This window comes from Schistocerca americana, chromosome 8, assembly GCF_021461395.2.
Source record: "Schistocerca americana isolate TAMUIC-IGC-003095 chromosome 8, iqSchAmer2.1, whole genome shotgun sequence".
Lineage (NCBI taxonomy): Eukaryota > Metazoa > Arthropoda > Insecta > Orthoptera > Acrididae > Schistocerca > Schistocerca americana.
Genome location: NC_060126.1, coordinates 140,298,787 through 140,316,176, shown reverse-complemented (window position 1 = coordinate 140,316,176; position 17,390 = coordinate 140,298,787). Strand labels below are relative to the sequence as shown.

Below are 17,390 nucleotides of genomic sequence, written 5' to 3'. Positions count from 1 at the left end.
AATACTGAACCAGCAAATACGATCTGTGGACATTAGCTGCTTGTCGAAATCCAATACGAGTAAAATATGCATCATATCAAGAATAGTTATTCTTATGGCATGACAATCCTAGGCTTCAGCAAATTGGAATCAATCTCACATTTCAACTTAACCTACATCTTCAGCTACAACATATGATTGTATTAAGGAAAAGTTCTGGCAGAACTTAAACACTTTAGGAGCAAAGGAGGCACCCCATCTCATGTGACACACACTTTTCCAACACAATGAGAATGTTGATTGTAGCACACATCCTAAGAAATAACTGATTCATATAAACTGTGCTCCGAGTTTGGAGGGAAAAATAAAAAACAAGGAGAATCAAATCATAAAACTGAGAAATAAGAAAAGGTTTTGTCAAATAAGCCTACTTGTAATTTTGTCACGTAACATGTTTAAAACTTCCATTGGTTAGTAATACAAGGAACGATGAGTTCTACAGATAGGACAGTCCGCACTCTAGTGAAGTAACATAATAAAACAGAACTGAATTTTAACAGCTCTGCCAGCAGATCCTATTCCCTTGTCTATTAAGGCAGGAACTGTGTATTACCTGGGCAAGTAACTCCGTAGAGGAGCAATATATGAGAAAAACAAAAAAAGAGTGGCTGGACCCTTACAACTGGAGCCTCTGAAGCACTTTTATTTTAAAGAGATGTAAATTAAGTAAATGAATCAGCTGTCCTGAGTGTTACAATTTCTTTGTTAGCATGTAAAACCAACTGCTTTGTTACCATGTAAAACAATCCCTATCTGGCAAATAATCTGTCCGCTGATTGGAGATATCAGACCCCTTTTCATACTACAGGTAGTTTGTTTTCCAGATTACATGATGTTAAAAAAGGGGCATGGGGGAAGCTACAAAAAGTAACAGACAGGTAGCTAAAGAAAATATTAGTTGATTATGAAAAACAGATTAAATGCAAGGTAACCTTTACTATGGAATGATATCAATGTAAAATTCTGAAGTATTCATTGTTAAGACTGTTCTGTAGGAAAAGTTAACACAAGAAATGCTATAAAACAATCAATAATAGAGTTGTGACTCTTCAAGCTTTCCCGGCGGATGTGTTTGCCGCCAGATCACGTTGTGCAAATTCCACAATATTTTCTTGGAACAATTGTACGACATCTTCAGGTGGTTGAACCTTGCTTGTGGCTAGGTATGACTGACGGTATCTGCACACCAACACCCCATTTTTAGAACAAGCGCGCGAAAAATTGATCTAAAAGTGGGGCGTCAGTGTGCGGATACAGTCAGTCGTACCTAGTGACGAGCAAGATTCAACCACCTGAAGATGTCCGATAGCTGCTCCGAGGAAATATTGTGGAATTTGCACAATGTGATACAACGGCAAACCCGTGAAGACTATTTACAAAAATAAAGTTGTCAAGTTGTAGTACTTATACACCTACATCTAGACTTTAGAAACTACCATCAGGTGCATGGCAGAGGGGATGTCCCATTGTAACAGTTATTAGGTTTCTTCCCGTTCCATTAATATATGGAGTGTGGAAAGAATGATTGATTGAATAACTGTGTGTGTGTGTGTGTGTGTGTGTGTGTGTGTGTGTGTGTGTGTGTGTGTGTGTGTGTAGTAATTATTCTAATCTTATATTCACGATCCCTGTGTGAGCGATATGTACGGGTTATTGTGTGTATTGTGTATTGAACCAGGGACCTACAAACGACAGAGAGGCTTGGTCCCGCCTTAGTCCTCAGTGGTTCACAAGCCCACAACAGGCCACAGCAGTCCACCTGCCCCACCGCCACCCCACACCGAACCCAGGGTTGATGTGCAGTTCGGCCCCAAGTTGATGCCCCAGGAACATCTCATACCAGACCAGTGTAACCCCAAATGTTTGCATGGTACGGTAATTATGTTGTATGCATATGTGGAGACAGTGTTTGTGTAGAAATCACCTACATAGTGTAACTGAGGTGGAATAAGGGGAACCAGCCTGCATTCGCCAAGGCAGATGGAAAACCGCCTTAAAAACCATCCACAGGCTGGCCGGCACGCGGACCTTGACATGGACGGATTCGTGCCGGGGACCGACACGTCTTCCCACTTGAGAAACAGCGCTTTAGACCACGCAGCTAGCTGGGTGGGCTTACAGGGATATAGTATATTCCTGGAGTCATAATTTAAAGCCGATTCTTGAAACTTGGCAACAGATATTCTCGGGATAGTTTATGTCTATCTTAGAGTCTTCTGGATCATTTCCTTCAGTATCTGTCATATTCTCCCACAGATCAAACAAACTGGTGACCATTCATGTTGCTCTTTTCTGTACACATTCAGTATCCTGTGTTAGCCCTATCTGGTATGTGTCCCACACATCTGAGCAATATTCTAGAGCCAGTTGCATGAGAGATTTGTAAGTAACCTCCTTTATAGACTGATTGCACTTCCCCAGCATTCTACCAATAAACCGAAGTCTACCACCTGCTTTACCCACGACTGAACCTATGTGATCATTTCATTTCATATCCCTACAAAGTGTTACACCCAGGTATTTGTATGAGGTGGCCAATTCCAACAGTGACTCCTTGATATTACAGTCATGGGATACTACATTTTTTCATTTTGTGATTTGCAAAATTTTACATTTACGAACATTTATAACAAGATGCCAGTCTCTGCACCATGTTGAAATGTTATCAAGATCTGACTGAATATTTATGCAGCTTCTCTCAGAGTACTTCATTATACAAAACTATCATCTGCAAAAAGCCTGATTTTACTATTAACATTGTCTGGAAGGTCATTTATATACAAGATGAACAGCAGAGGTCCCTACACACTTACCTGGGGCACACCTGAAGTTACTTCTACATCTGACAACTCTCCATCCAAGATAACATGTTGTCCCATCCTTACCAAAAAGTCCTCAATCCAGTCACAAATTTCATTTGATACCTAATATGACTGTACTTTTGACAATAAGTGTAGGTGTGGTACTGAGTGAAATGCTTTTTGGAAATCAAGAAACACTGGATCTACCTGGCTGCCTAGCTCCAACGCTTTCAGTATGCCATGTGAGAAAAGTGCCAGTTGGGTTTCACATTATTGATGTTTTTAGAATTCATGCTGGTTGCATTTAGGAGGTCATTCTGTTCAAGGTAGCTCATTATGTTTGAGCTCAGAATATATTAGACAGTAATTTTGCGGATCACTTCTACCGCCCTTCATGTAGATGGGCATGACCTGCAATTTTTACCGAGAACTGGGCACAATTATTTTTTGGACGGTTTTATGATAAATTATACTTACAAGGGAACATCCCCATCGCACCCCCCTCAGATTTAGTTATAAGTTGGCACAGTGGATAGGCCTTAAAAAATTGAACACAGATCAATCGAGAAAACCGGAAGAAGTTGTGTGGAACTGTGAAAAAAAAGCAAAATATACAAACTGAGTAGTCCATGTGCAACAGCACATAAGCGATACAAGGGCAATGCCAGATCAGGAGTGCCGTGGTTAGCGTGAACAGCTGTGGAACAAGAGGTCCTTGGTTCAAGTCTTCCCTCGAGTGAAAATTTTACTTTCTTTATTTTCGCAAAGTTACTATCTGTCCGTTCGTTCATTGACGTCTCTGTTCACTGTAACATGTTTAGTGTCTGTGTTTTGCGACCGCACCGCAAAACCGTGCGATTAGTAGACGAAAGGACGTGCCTCTCCAATGGGAACCAAAACATTTGATCGCAAGGTCATAGGTCAACCGATTCCTCCACAGGGAAACACGTCTGATATATTCTATACGACACTGGTGACGGCATGTGTGTCACATGACAGGAATATGTTGTCGACCCACCTAACTTGTACACTTGGCAAATGGGTAAAAACATTCTTCTACCTTTTCCAATTTAGGTTTTCTTGTCGATGTGATAATCACTCCCAAAAAAGTGATCGCATCGGACGGACAGATAATAATTGTCTGAAAACAAAAAATTAAAACTTTTCGCTCGAGGGAAGACTTGAACCAAGGACCTTTCGTTCCGCAGCTGCTCACGCTAACCACATGACGACGGCGCTCCTGAGCTCACATTATTCTTGATGTTGCCTATCTTCTTATGGACTACTCAGTTTGTATATTTTGCTTATTTTTTTTAATAGTTCCATACAACTTCTTCCTGTTTTCTCAATTGATCTGTGTTCAGTTTTTTCAAGGCCTATCCACTGTGCCAACTTATAACTAAATCTGAGGGGGGTGCGATGGGGAGGTTCCCTTGTTAGAAGAGAGGCTAACTCAGCCCACAATTCAGTATAGACTCTGATAGGCATTCCACTGGCCCAAAAGCTTTGTTCAGTTTCAACGATTTCAGCTGTTTCTCAACACCACTGACACTAATACTTACTTCAAATCTTTTCAGTGGTACAAGGATTAAATTGGGCCAATTCTCCAAGGTTTTCCTTCATAAAGGAACATTTGAAAATGGAGTGAAGCATTTCAGTTTTCGCTTTGCTACCCTCAGTTTCAGTTCCTGTCTAATATACTTGGGACTGGACTACCTTTGGTGATACTAATAGACTTTACATACGATCAGAATTTCTGTGGTTTTTGTAAAAAATCATTTGACAATATTCTGCTAGGTAGTCATTAAAGACATCACATTGGTATCTTGGCAGCTAAACACATTTCACTCAGCACCTACATTTTGTTTTACACCTATTATGCCATAATATCTGTTTCTTTACTGTATGGTGACTATTTACCGTGGTGAATCCCTCCCATTATTAACTGTTCTACTGGGTACAAATCTATCCAATGCATTGTCAACTATTCTTTTAAACTTGAGTCCTAATTCTACATGCTCCTGCCCTGTACTTAAAGTTTCAAGTACTTCATTGAGGTATGATACTACTGATTTTTTAAACCTAGTTTACTGGAATATTATATCTTTCTGTTTGTTCTTTATACTTTGATAATCTTTGTTGCCACAGCTATGTCATGGACAGATATCAGTTTTGATGTGGACATCTTTGAGGTCAGGTCTATTTGTTGCCATTAGATCCAATATATTTTCATCAAGAATGGGGTTCCTAACTATCTGTTTGAAAAACATTTCAGAAAAGACAGTTAGTAGCGTTCCACAGGATGTCTCATCCCATGCACTACTAACAAAACTGTAATATTCCCAACTAATTGGGAGTGATTAATGTTTCCAACATCTGTTACAGTATGGTTGGGGAACTTTTGTACAAGTGAACTGAGGTTTCCTCTAAGCTTTCGGTTACACCAGGAGATGGGTCTGGTGGGTCATAGAAGGATCAAATTATCATTTTATGCCTACCTCTGATACTGAGTCTTGCCCAAACAACCTCACATGCAACTTCAATTTCTACCTCGGTGGATCTGAGTTTCCTGACTATTGCAACAAATACGCCACCACCATTTCCCACTTGCCTATCCTTTCTACAGAGACTCAAATTCCCCCCCAAAAACCTCACTGCTATAAATTTCAGGTTCCAGTCAGCTTTCTGTAGCTAGTATTGTGTGATTCACTGCTGTTCAGGAGTGCTTCAAGCTCTAGCACTTTGCTGGGAATGCTTCGGCAGTTAACCATTAGGATTTTAATACTCTCACCTGTGGGAGGGTGGGACCTAATAGCGCAGTGTAGATTGCTGCAAGTAAAACAGAAATCAGTAAACTTTATAATTGTCACAAATACTTAGTTGTCAATCCAAATATGTTGTTATCTCTTAAGTGTGACATGAGAACATAGCTGTTTTTTCTCCAACACATAGTGGAGTTTGCATCTATATTGACATGAGAATGTGGCAATATGCCTTCGTGTTTTGCAGGCATTTCTACAGTTCTCAGTCCTGTGACAAGTCCAAGAAGTCGCAGCCTACCTTGGTACAGAACCTTCTAAGTCTCTTGTTCAGTCCTTCCACACAACTCAGGGCCATGTTCAGTTCTGGGGACAATGCTACAAATTGTGAGCTTCATTGAAACTCCGTCCACAAGGAAGGTCTTCCCAATCTTCTCTGCTAGTCGTAGGAATGACCCAAGTATGACCTCAGAGCCCAGATGACCAGGCATCATTTGTTCCAACTTGTGCCACAATCTGTAGTTGGTTGCATCCTGTTAGAGCAACGTTCCCAATAACCTTATTAAACTTGTCACATTAACAGGTATCCATTCACAACATGGGGATGGAATATATCGTCATCTTTTTATGCGTAATGAAAAATAATTTGACAATTACAACATGTAATATATAATACTACACATGTACTTGAAAATGACATGTCATCAAAATTAGCTAATCACATGATTTAAATAAAGCTGATCTACATTACAGTTTATTACAGACCATGTTTTCTTTAATTAAGCATTTGGAGGCTGTGGATCCTCACAAAAACAAAATTTTAAAGAATAATAGCGTTATTCAGTAAAAGATGATCAGCTATTGGAAGTAAATAATGAGTGATCATGGTTGGATATGAGAAGTACAGGATACAGACACAAAAAGAGAGCAATGCATCAATTCTTGCATCTTGGTATCGGCACCTCAGAGCACAAGCTACATACTCCGTCAATAGCAGTGGTAAAAATAGGCAAGACCATACCGGCGTGATGTAACTTAGCTGCTACTGATATGAATTTATAGAAAAGTACCTCCAAGCTGATGGAAGTGAGTTCATGTCAAAGGAGGTGGTAGCTTCTGCACCACATTGTAAAATCTGTAACAATGTGGTAATCTATGGTTTGCTGTGAAACTGGGGCTGATGAGCATCTCTTCACTAGCTAATTGACTCTGAGACAGTACACTAGTATGCCTACTCCGAGAGAATGTAGATCCTACAGCCAAATTTACCAGGGAGCAGTGAAGGAGGTTCCTGTGGCTCTTGGATGGCAGGAAAATCAGACCACCTATTATTTAGGTTGGGTAGCCTGTCACTGCACCAGTAAAATGATAATCAACCCCCCTCCCCCAGAGAAAGTGTCTACATCTGCAATAGCATGTCTGTGGACCAAATTTGAATGCAACCATTACAAACCTTACTTGGGTTTACCTTATCTTGCAGCTGCCTTCATTCAGTTAATTGGTGAATATTAAAAATGAATGCCCCCCCTTCTCCATGTGATTGTCCTGTACCTCTGCAACACATTGGTGGGTCCAGATGGCTGAAGGAATTGATAGTAATGTACAAAATTGTCTGGTTTAGTTCACTGACTTTTCAGTTAACTGTGCAATAGACCTGTAATTACTACCATCGGGGTCAAAATTAAGTATGGTGTATTAAACAATGATTATTACATAATGAAATACTCTTCCTTTCTATGGGACTGGATTGCATATCCAAGAGGCTTCTCCAAGTGTGCTACATCACAAAGTCACAGGTTTAAACCTCACAGCAAAAGAATAAAATACTAAAATCATTGATCCTCTGAGAAAACTTATGCTGTCTGGGGAGGCCAATTTTCACAACATAAAACTATTTTTTGTGGTGCCAATTACAGTTACAGCTAACATACAGTGCCACCTAAATACACTGCTAGACCACTATTAAGTGAAAAAGGGATACAACACTTTGAATATTGTGATATAGAAAGTGAAAGAATTAATGAACAAATTAATTAACATTCTAGAGGAGAATAAAAATGGACCAAAAAGTATGCTACAAAACAACTGGCTGCCACAAATTGGCTATAGGAGTACGGAAACAAAACATGGATACCATGGGTAAAAAAAAAAAAAAAAAAAAAAAAAAAAAAAAAAAAAAAAAAAAAAAAAAAAGCTTTGACAGTCCAGCCCCTGAAATAAGTTTTCTTTGAGCGGTTTAAGGGATTTTCTCCAGATGACAAAGAATAAAGAGACATGCAAAGCAAAAAAAAAAAAAATTATGAGTATGTCGTAATAATGTCAAGAGTGAGGACAATCTATTGATGCGACAAGCGAATTCATGTTGCTGAGCTGGTTCCCTGCTAAAGCACCTGGTGACAGAAGAGAACTTAGTGGACCATGGAAATTATGAGTACCAAAACAGATTATTCAGCAAAAACAGTGAATGAAAATGAGTTATTAATGTGCAGTTTTGAAACAAACAATTAACTCGGTTTCAGAAAGAAATGGGTTCAAACTTTCATTGGCAATCCGAATATAACTTCTCCATTGTTCCTTTGAAAAGAACTCAATATATTTAGTTCCCCTTCCATGTCCTATTCGAGCTTGTGCTCCACCTCTAATGATTTAATCAGTTAAAAAGTTAGTTCTATCTTTCAAACAATAAAAAGTTTTTGCATTACACACTCAAGATATTGCACCGCTGAAAAGCCCACTTATGTTTAACCTAAATGCGTCCATGGAATATGGAGATGGGCGAGATCTGCAAACGTCTTATGAATTTTAAAATCGACAATTTTTTGCTTAAGTCACGGGGTTGCTACGGCCAATTGTGTAGTTCATATAAAGTTCTTCTGAATAAGAAGTTCTCGAGCAGTGTTTAAAACTTACCTAATAACATTACGAGGCGTTGCGGCACTGAAAGCAACCACAAATACGCCTATGTTTACGCAACATTGGCTTCAAAGTCTTCCTTTCTGAAACAAACAAAAGTTAGGTACGATTTCGATGATGGGTAGGGTAGGCGAATAGCAAGCGTATAAACAACACAATTATCCCAATCACTGAATGATGAATTACACTGGCTGTTTCACATACGATATAGTCAAACTTGGCAAAATTCGGAACCCCCCACCCTCCCCCTGCAAGACGTACTGGGCCGTTATATCTCAGTACAGTATCAATTTTCTGGGTGTTCGTTACCTCTAGTATAACCGAATATACCCGAGAATCCACTATATTCATACAGGGGACAAAAAAATAAGTTTTGAAGTGGCGTTAAGGAATAATAGGTAGGTTTCAGTTGTTGAAAGTACACATTGAGATCAAATGCAGCATACGTTCACGCCCACGCGGCTGTTGGTGAACTGTCAAACTGTCACTCAATCACAGCTACAGCTGATATTTCCCGTGTAAAAAGAAAAAGCGCAGCGCGCAAGTTTCAAATTTATCTGTCAATTACATGTTAAGTTTTTTGGTTACCTTTCTAAGCGGCTCAAAACTATAATCACAACCATCACTATCATAAACACAAGTCCCAGAAACGTTACTAAGTAACTAACCATGTATATTAATTTGGGACCAATACGCATTTCCTAACAAACAAAATCAATGTTGAACCGCATATCCTGTGACGTCTCTGCTTTTCGTTAATCGCAATCTCTGAACTGAAACAACCTCCTGTCGCTGAATGGCGCGGCAAATGAAAATTCATTTTTGTATGAGTTTCGCACTACCTTAGAAATGGCGATGTAAGTTAATTTACAAATTATATATAATGCAGTACATGATTCTTTAAATTTAGTTTCAGTATTACACATTCGTACTGCATATTCTACACTGACCTGTTATTGGATGATATATACAGTATTGTACCGCTGTCGAGATTATTATTTTTACTCGGCACGCCGACAACTAACTGATTTAATTTGGGCTGAAAAAGAAAAGTCAGTCAGTTATATGTATAATATAATAGGTCGGCGATGTAACTTCTGATTTTTTTGGAGTGATGATAATTACATATCATAACATTACTCGTACTTCAACGATCCCGTGCAGAGAAGCCTCTGGAACGTGAAACGAAGTATCAGAAGTCAATGATGCATATTCTAGTGAAAAAAAAAACCCTTAGCGAATTAGAAATACTGTTATATTACGACGTTATTAACTATATTATAATCTAATGTATTGAGTTAAGAGTCCGTTTGAACATACTCTTCGATGGAGTAGGAGTTGACCAATAAAACGAACTTTAACTCAGTCTTCAACTCCACCACATTGCCACACCTAATTTAATACACTCTGGCAATTTCTAGCAAGTTGCTGAACATAAGTGTAATGGTACCTATGATCTGACTCTTTCATGTATCAAAGTTTAAACAATTAAAGTCATATTCACATTTGTCATTATATTTTGTGAAGAAAGAAATATCGTTATCGAACAACACATTAATCAATACATGTATAGCGAAACAGTTGCCAATGTACCTAAGTTTTTGAGAAGTCTGTGACTAATTTTGTACAACTAATACCAGATATAATTTTTAATTCTTCATTCAAAAAATTATTCTTGTAAATTGCGTATTCAGAAAAGAAAAAGATTTCATAGCATACTTGTGCTTGTGAGAGGTAAATTGAATCAAAAACTGTTTTCTACGTTTTAAACCATGTGAGGTTGTAACCTTTTCTACTTTAAATGTTAAGAGTTAAAGTGGTTCATCAATTTTAGTGTGTGGCGTTTGCACTTAAGATTGTGATCCACCTGTAATCGCCGAAACTGAATGCTATCTTCTACTTAAATTTCAGTACTTGAATGAACTATGTACACAATGTCTGGAGTTATATGATAAGTATTGAAATAGTTTTTTGATCCTGTGAATATATATACAACATCTGGCTTTATATAATAAGTACTGAAATATTCTTTTTTGGCCTGTGAATGTATCATTTGCAAAAGAGGACAGTATTTCTGTCTTACGAAACAAAGGACCCAAAATAGAACTCTGTAGCATACACTGTCTCGTTGAATTGAAAATGTTTTTTGGACACCTGTTTCTTGGATGTAAGAATAGATGAAAGCCAGATCTTGTGGACAGGATGCATATTTCACCATTTAGTATATCAGATCCCTCAGTTTTCCATTGATTAATTATCTTTTTGGATGAGTGCATTATATTGCACAAGGCAACTGCTTTTCTCTGTTACAAACACCCAAGACACATTTTCATGGACCAGGACTTCATTTTTACAGCAAGTGACTTTCCCTGAAATGAAAGGTCAATAGCTGCAGTCACCAGCCTTGATCATGGTTTACAGGAAGTTTTCCAAGTATTCCCAATTGGTAACTCACAGTTATACAACTCACTATTGCTGACAGTTGATTGAAAAGATCCTAGGTGTAGAACAATCTGATATGTACATCTGCTCGCCTTACCCATATGAGTGTGGAATGTAAGATATGGGGAAGTTATGGTTTTTGATCTGATTTAAATTAGTTGGCAGCAAATGTTTCAGGTTGTCTAACATAGTCACCTTCTGATTAATTAATTAAACTTCACAACATTTAAAGGTCATGATTAAATTAAAAACAAGTTGCTGTCAATCTAAATAAATTTTAGAAGGTGGACACTGTTTTTGTGGTGTAAATCTCCCATGTTGCAGAAACTGTTCATTGTGGTGCTGAATCTATTTCAAGATAGTCCTGAGAACTAAGTGTGAGAATCTGGTGTTTTAAATAAAACCAACTCCAGAAAATCTTCATTTTCTCAAATGATGTAGTTACACAATCCTTCCATCAACAAACAACAAAACAGCGAGAAGTTTTTCTTTTTGTTTAATATGTAACATTGCTTATAAAATTTGTTGACAGTACTTTCTGTTTTGATCTCACTGTTTACAAATAGATTTATCGAATTTCAGTTAGAGTTTCATTACAAAATATTCTGTCAACAAAATTTTGAAATACACAAATGTTCACTTAGAATGAAGTACTGGTTTTTAAGTTTTGAGTGATGAAATGCATTTAAGAATACTTGACACAAAATTACAGATTTATTATTAATCACTGGAGAAACATTTGTGCTAACATAAATTAGAGAACTTTACAGACTGCTGAATAAGATTATAAGCTCCACATTTTACACAAAAACTTTTATTTATATCGGAAATTTCTAGAAGGTGTAATTACAAAATTAATTACAGGCAATCTGAGTGTGCCATCTTTGATAATATGATTCCCTAAGATCCTGTTTGAGTTTAATTACATCTGATGTCTGAAATATTTCGAATTGTTAATTTTGCATTACACAAAATAATCGAAGTTTAGTCATAACTTTTTAATTAGTTACCAGCTGGACTTTGATGCTAACATTATCAAGACATTTTCATGCATTGTTTCCAAAAGTTACATAATTAGTTTTCCCATAACCATTATCAAATTTGTGATTCTGAAATAATGCATTACTGTTAATTACAGATTCGGGCTGATTACTTTTACCTTGCAGGCTGGTAAGCTAATTACTTATACTACATAATGTATGCATTAGCATCTAATCATAAATTATAAAGCAAAAGTTTCATTATATACTGTGTTGTTATGTGTAAAGTGGATGAGGTGATATTCTGAAAAGCTACCTTGGGCAGTATCGAACAGTTCATAAAGTGTCCCTCCGCAAGTCCTATTACAACTGGAAATAGTATTTACAGTATGTTCTTATACCTGCAAGTGCTATTTTACATCACTGCTGTTTAGGAAACATCTGGTGCCACAGTTGGTGAAGTCAACTCATTTCGTTTTAACAATGTATTACTAAAGGAAAGTTTTGGGTGTAGTCCATATACGTAAATTTAAACCTGAAAATACTACACCACTGAAACTGTGCATTAGTGGAGGATCCAAAAGGAAATGGTATGCTGAAGAGCCAAAACATTATAACCATTGCACACTCTGAGGTTGAATGCCACCTGGTGGCGTTGGAAGGAAATTATATAAGTGGAGCAGAGACGAATGGGAAATCATTCTACCGACGATACAGGTTGCAAATGAGGATATTCCACTGACATAAACGACTCTAACAAATGACAGATTCTTATAGCCTGGCACCTGGGAATGAGCAGTTCAGAAATGGCAAAGGCGGTCGTCTGTTGACAGGCTACTGATGTGAGCATGTATAAAGACTGGTTGAAGAATGATGAAACCACGAGTAGGCCCCAGGGTACTGGATGTCTATACCTCAACACAGAACATGGAGGCTTACCTATTCTGTAAAGCAGGATAGGTGGCGATTTGTGTCAGATCTGATGACAAAGTTTTAGGCCATTTACCATCGGTAGAATTTTGTATCCCAGCAAAGCAGTAAATCGGAAAGGTCTTATTCGAACACCTGCCAGATAGTAGAATGTGAGTGGACGCTCCAGGTTGTGATAGTAGGGCGAGAGGCTCTTCTTGTAGATTTGGCACCAGCAGAGGCCACCAGAGTAAACAATTGCTCTGGATGGACTCTTTGTTGGGCAGATCCTTATAAAGCCATGAGGACAGAGGAACAACACAATCCTGTCTGAAGGAAAGTTCAATAGGCTTCCTCCTCCTCAACCAGAAATCCATCGTGACGTTTACCTATTCACCAGTTATAGCCCCAGAACCAATTTATATGCTTTCTGTAGATCGAGGATCCAATACCTCTCCCAGCCTCTGGGCCCCCCATGTTCCTTCCTTTTCCACCATTCACTTATACATCACACTCCCCAGAGAAAGGTCATCTGATACTCCCAGCCTCCCACCCCCTCCTTTTTCCTACACTATCTTTCTACCGATGCACTACCGAGTGTTTACCTCAATTTGCCAGAAGCAGATTTGTCCTTATCATTTAAACACCATCCACACGTTAGCTGTCTGTATTTAATAATACATTATCAAAAAAACATAATTTTAAATATATTTTACGCTATTAATTTACCCTCTTCATTGCAAAAAGCTAATATGTTTTGGCTGAAGGGCAACACCACCATATGAAGTGAAGATGATCAACAAAGAAAAAAAAAAAAAGAGACTGAAACCAGTTTGCATACATGTAAGAGGCCTACAGGCTGCGCCATTTTAGTACTGTGGCGACAACGTTTCCTCATTTAAAGATTTCTATTTTTATACAATTTGGGCACTCTGTACTTCATTCACGGTGACACACACCCCATGAAAATAAGTACCCTGTTTTGTGTTGTTATGATACAAATTGGTAGTGTATCGCAGCAGCACTTGTTGCTAATCTGTACAGCATAAACCGAAAGAAGAGTGCTAACTGCAGCACTGTTGCCAGCTTTCAACAACCAAGTGCAAAAGACTGCTGCCGATACAGGAGTTACATGACTGACAATAGTCATCTACAAAGCTGCGAAAACACTGAGGCATTGCCATAGAGTTGCGTTACATGACTGGTCATGATTGACTCACGAAGCTGCTGCAACAAGCCCTCACTCTCTGTCAGGGTGCTTCTTCCGCCACACAGATTATAGGACAGGTAGTTTTAAGTTACAGTTATCACCTCGAAAAAATTAAGGTGCAGGTATGATTTCTGGTGGTATCCTTCGGTGCATCGACGTATTCACCCATCAGTGCGGCACGTTTTTCCCAAAAATAGATGACTTGAAGGAACTTCAGTTGTAGAAGGCTGCATTTTGATTTTTCAGGAAACATTTCACGTCAACAGTCGCCTCGTCATCATTCTCGAAAAGCATGGACCGCAACTATTTCTTTATCTGAGAAAAGAAGAAGAAATCACTGCGTGCCTTGTCAGGAGAATGCAAGGGAGTTAGGCAAAACTTGATAGCCGAATGAAATAGCATGTTATTACATTTGCCAAGTGCAACATATGCTCTTTATTACACACTAAGGGTGAATGAACAATTATCATGATAGTTCACAAAACAATTCTGCACCATAATATTACTGACACATATGAAGTCAAGAATCCAAGTAATCCATGGTTGCTCAAGTCTGTCAGCCTCTGTCTAGTCTGTAAAGACATGAGTCTAACCGATGAGCTTGACGCTGTTACGTAAGCCACTGTTGGCAATACGCTGACCCAGCATTGCGCCCGACATTCACCAAGCATAGTCGTCCACATGCTGAGACGATTACTGAAGTCAGGAGAAACCTAGTCACATGGCCTATGTCACTTCTGCAGCTGTAACTCCAGAACACCTTTTGGCACAAATAAATACTGGGTGTCCATGCATGAAATCAGCGAGTCATCGAATCGGTATCTGTCACAGTGAGATGCAGGTAAGGGCTTCATATGCACTTGCATCCGCTACCTCAAGCTAGGCCACCATGTCAACCAGTCTCGCCTACAGCTGAGCCGAGCAAGCCCCTCACACTGGCTAGTTGGACCAAACACAGTCGCTACAGCCTGCAGGAATGCTACACTAGCTTCAGCTATTGGTCTCTAGCGCTAAGTGCGTTGTCAGCATGCTGAGAACTAGTCGTGTGCATAACCATCAAGGGCGCCACCTCTACTGCAGCAGTATGAAGACTTCGTGTGCCGACATCAGGCTGCACCACCGGACGAGAACACTCACCTGTAACTGCTCCAGCTAGTTGGAACAGTAAAGAGTTTACATGCACGCCATTTGTGTTGGTACAGACTTCTTTGACAGTCTCCTACAGTTCTCACCAACCCATCAAACTCACGGTGCCCAAGTTGGAGAGCTGAACCTCACTGTGACTCCTAGAAGAGCAACTTCTCTGCCCCTCTGTAGTAGACATCAGCTAACTGCTAAAATTCTCATTTGAAAAAGTTATCTAAGTAAGAACAAATAACCAGCCTGATCAGGTATGGACAGTGTGAGAAGGTAGATATTAGAGCACAATACTGTATGGAGTGAGTTCATATTGGCAATGTGGCCAGTCTTATTTCCTGCATGATGTTAGAGGTCAGGCCCTTGTGATTTCTTGTGGACGCTCTTATTGGCTGTAGGTGAGGTCTTTGGCAGTGCTTGTTGCAGATGATCCACCTCAGCTTCTGAGGCCACAGATATAGCGTATGTATGACTGTGTCCTGTGCAAAATGAGCAGGTGTGTTATCATGGAGAAAAAGCACCCCCTGGTACTGCTTCCCACGACGTTTCGTCTATTCAGCTGTCCATAATCTCTTTCTGAGATTTCAGTAGTATGCTTCTGAGACTGTTTCTCACCTACGATCACAATCTATTAACATAATATTAGAGGAGTCCAAAAATACCGAGTATCATCCTGCCCAGTAGTGATTGGGTCTTCACCTTTTTCTTCACTGGTGAACCCACGTGTTTCTGCAACGTGCTTTCTTCCTTAGTCTCGAAATCACAGTGATACGTTCAACACTTGTCCATGGTACTCAGATGGCCAAAGAAGCCATCTCGATTGTCCTGACAGAACTGCAACACTTACACAGCTGTCTCAGTTCGGCATGGTTATTAAATATGTGTGGGTAGACAACGAACTCAGCGGGTGGCGTCCTTTGTTATATTCAAAATGCCTTATAGGATGTTGAAAAATGTTCCGTGACTTGTTTTAACTTTTTTCACTGTTGCCTCGATAGTGATAAGCTGATTCGAGCACCAGGGCCTCAATTTCTCAAGCATTTCACAGACAGATGGTCTGTCACTTTGTTCTTCATCATTAAGACTTGTTTGGCCACACTGGAAACATCTGCACTACATAACCACTGTGTCATATGATGGTGCGTTGCCGCGTTCCAGCAACTCACGATCGACTATTGTAGCGCTGATCCCTTTGACACGTAGAAAACGACTTACCACATGATACTCCACTTCATTAATGGGCTGCGCCATTTTGGTTCAGCTTCTCTAGAGACGTGCTGCAGTACTTTGCCACAGGGTTTCACTGTGTGCCAGAACTGCAGATACGTAACTTTATACACTGAAACGCCAAAGCAACTGGTATGGGCATGCGTATTCAAATACAAAGATATGTGAACAGGCAGAATACGGCGCTGCGGCCGGCAACGCCTATATAAGACAAATGTCTAGCGCAGTTGTTAGATCGGTTACGGCTGCTACAATGGCAAGTTATCAAGATTGAAGTGAGTCTGAATGTGATGCTATAGTCGGCGCACGAGGATGGGACACACCAGCTCCCAGGTAGCGATGAAATGGGAATTTTTCCCGTACGACCATTTCACGAGTGTACCGTGGATGTCAGGAATCAGGTAAAACATCAAATATCCGACATCGCTACGGACGGAAAAAGATCCTGTAAGAATGGGACCAACAACGAGTGAAGGGCTGAAGGCCCACTCGTGTATTCTTGATAAGTGCACGACACAAAGCTTAATGCCTCGCCTGGGCCTATCAACACCGACACTGGACTGTTGATGACTGAAAACATGTTGCTTGGTTGGACGAATCTCGTTTCAAATTGCATTGAGCGGACGGACGTGTACAGATATGGAGACAACCTCATGAACCCATGGGCTCTGCATGTCAGCAGGGGACTGTTCAAGCTGGTGGAGGCTCTGTAATTGTGTGGGGCGTGTGCAGTTGGAGTGATATGGGACCCCTCATACGTCTAGATACCACTCTGACAGGTGACTCAAAGAGCGAGGCGGCGCAGTGGTTAGCACACTGGACTCGCATTCGGGAGGACGACCGTTCAATCCCGCATCCGGCCATCCTGATTTAGATTTTCCGTGATTTCCCTAAATTTCTTCAGATAAATGATGAGATGATTCCTTTGAAAAGGCACAGCCGACTTCCTTCCCCATCCTTCCCCAATACGATG

At 39.7% G+C, this 17,390-nt stretch overlaps 1 long non-coding RNA gene across 1 annotated transcript in view; it reads right to left on the bottom strand.

Moving 5' to 3' along the window:
* Positions 1 to 9,259, bottom strand: part of LOC124545226 — a 43,571-nt gene extending 34,312 nt beyond the window's left edge. Inside the window, exons 1-2 of the long non-coding RNA XR_006967597.1 lie at positions 9,101 to 9,259; positions 8,510 to 8,595 (exon numbers count right to left, since the gene is read on the bottom strand). This is a non-coding gene — a long non-coding RNA (uncharacterized LOC124545226). The remainder of the gene's footprint in view (positions 1 to 8,509; positions 8,596 to 9,100) is intronic.
* Between the last annotated feature and the right edge of the window lie 8,131 nt (positions 9,260 to 17,390).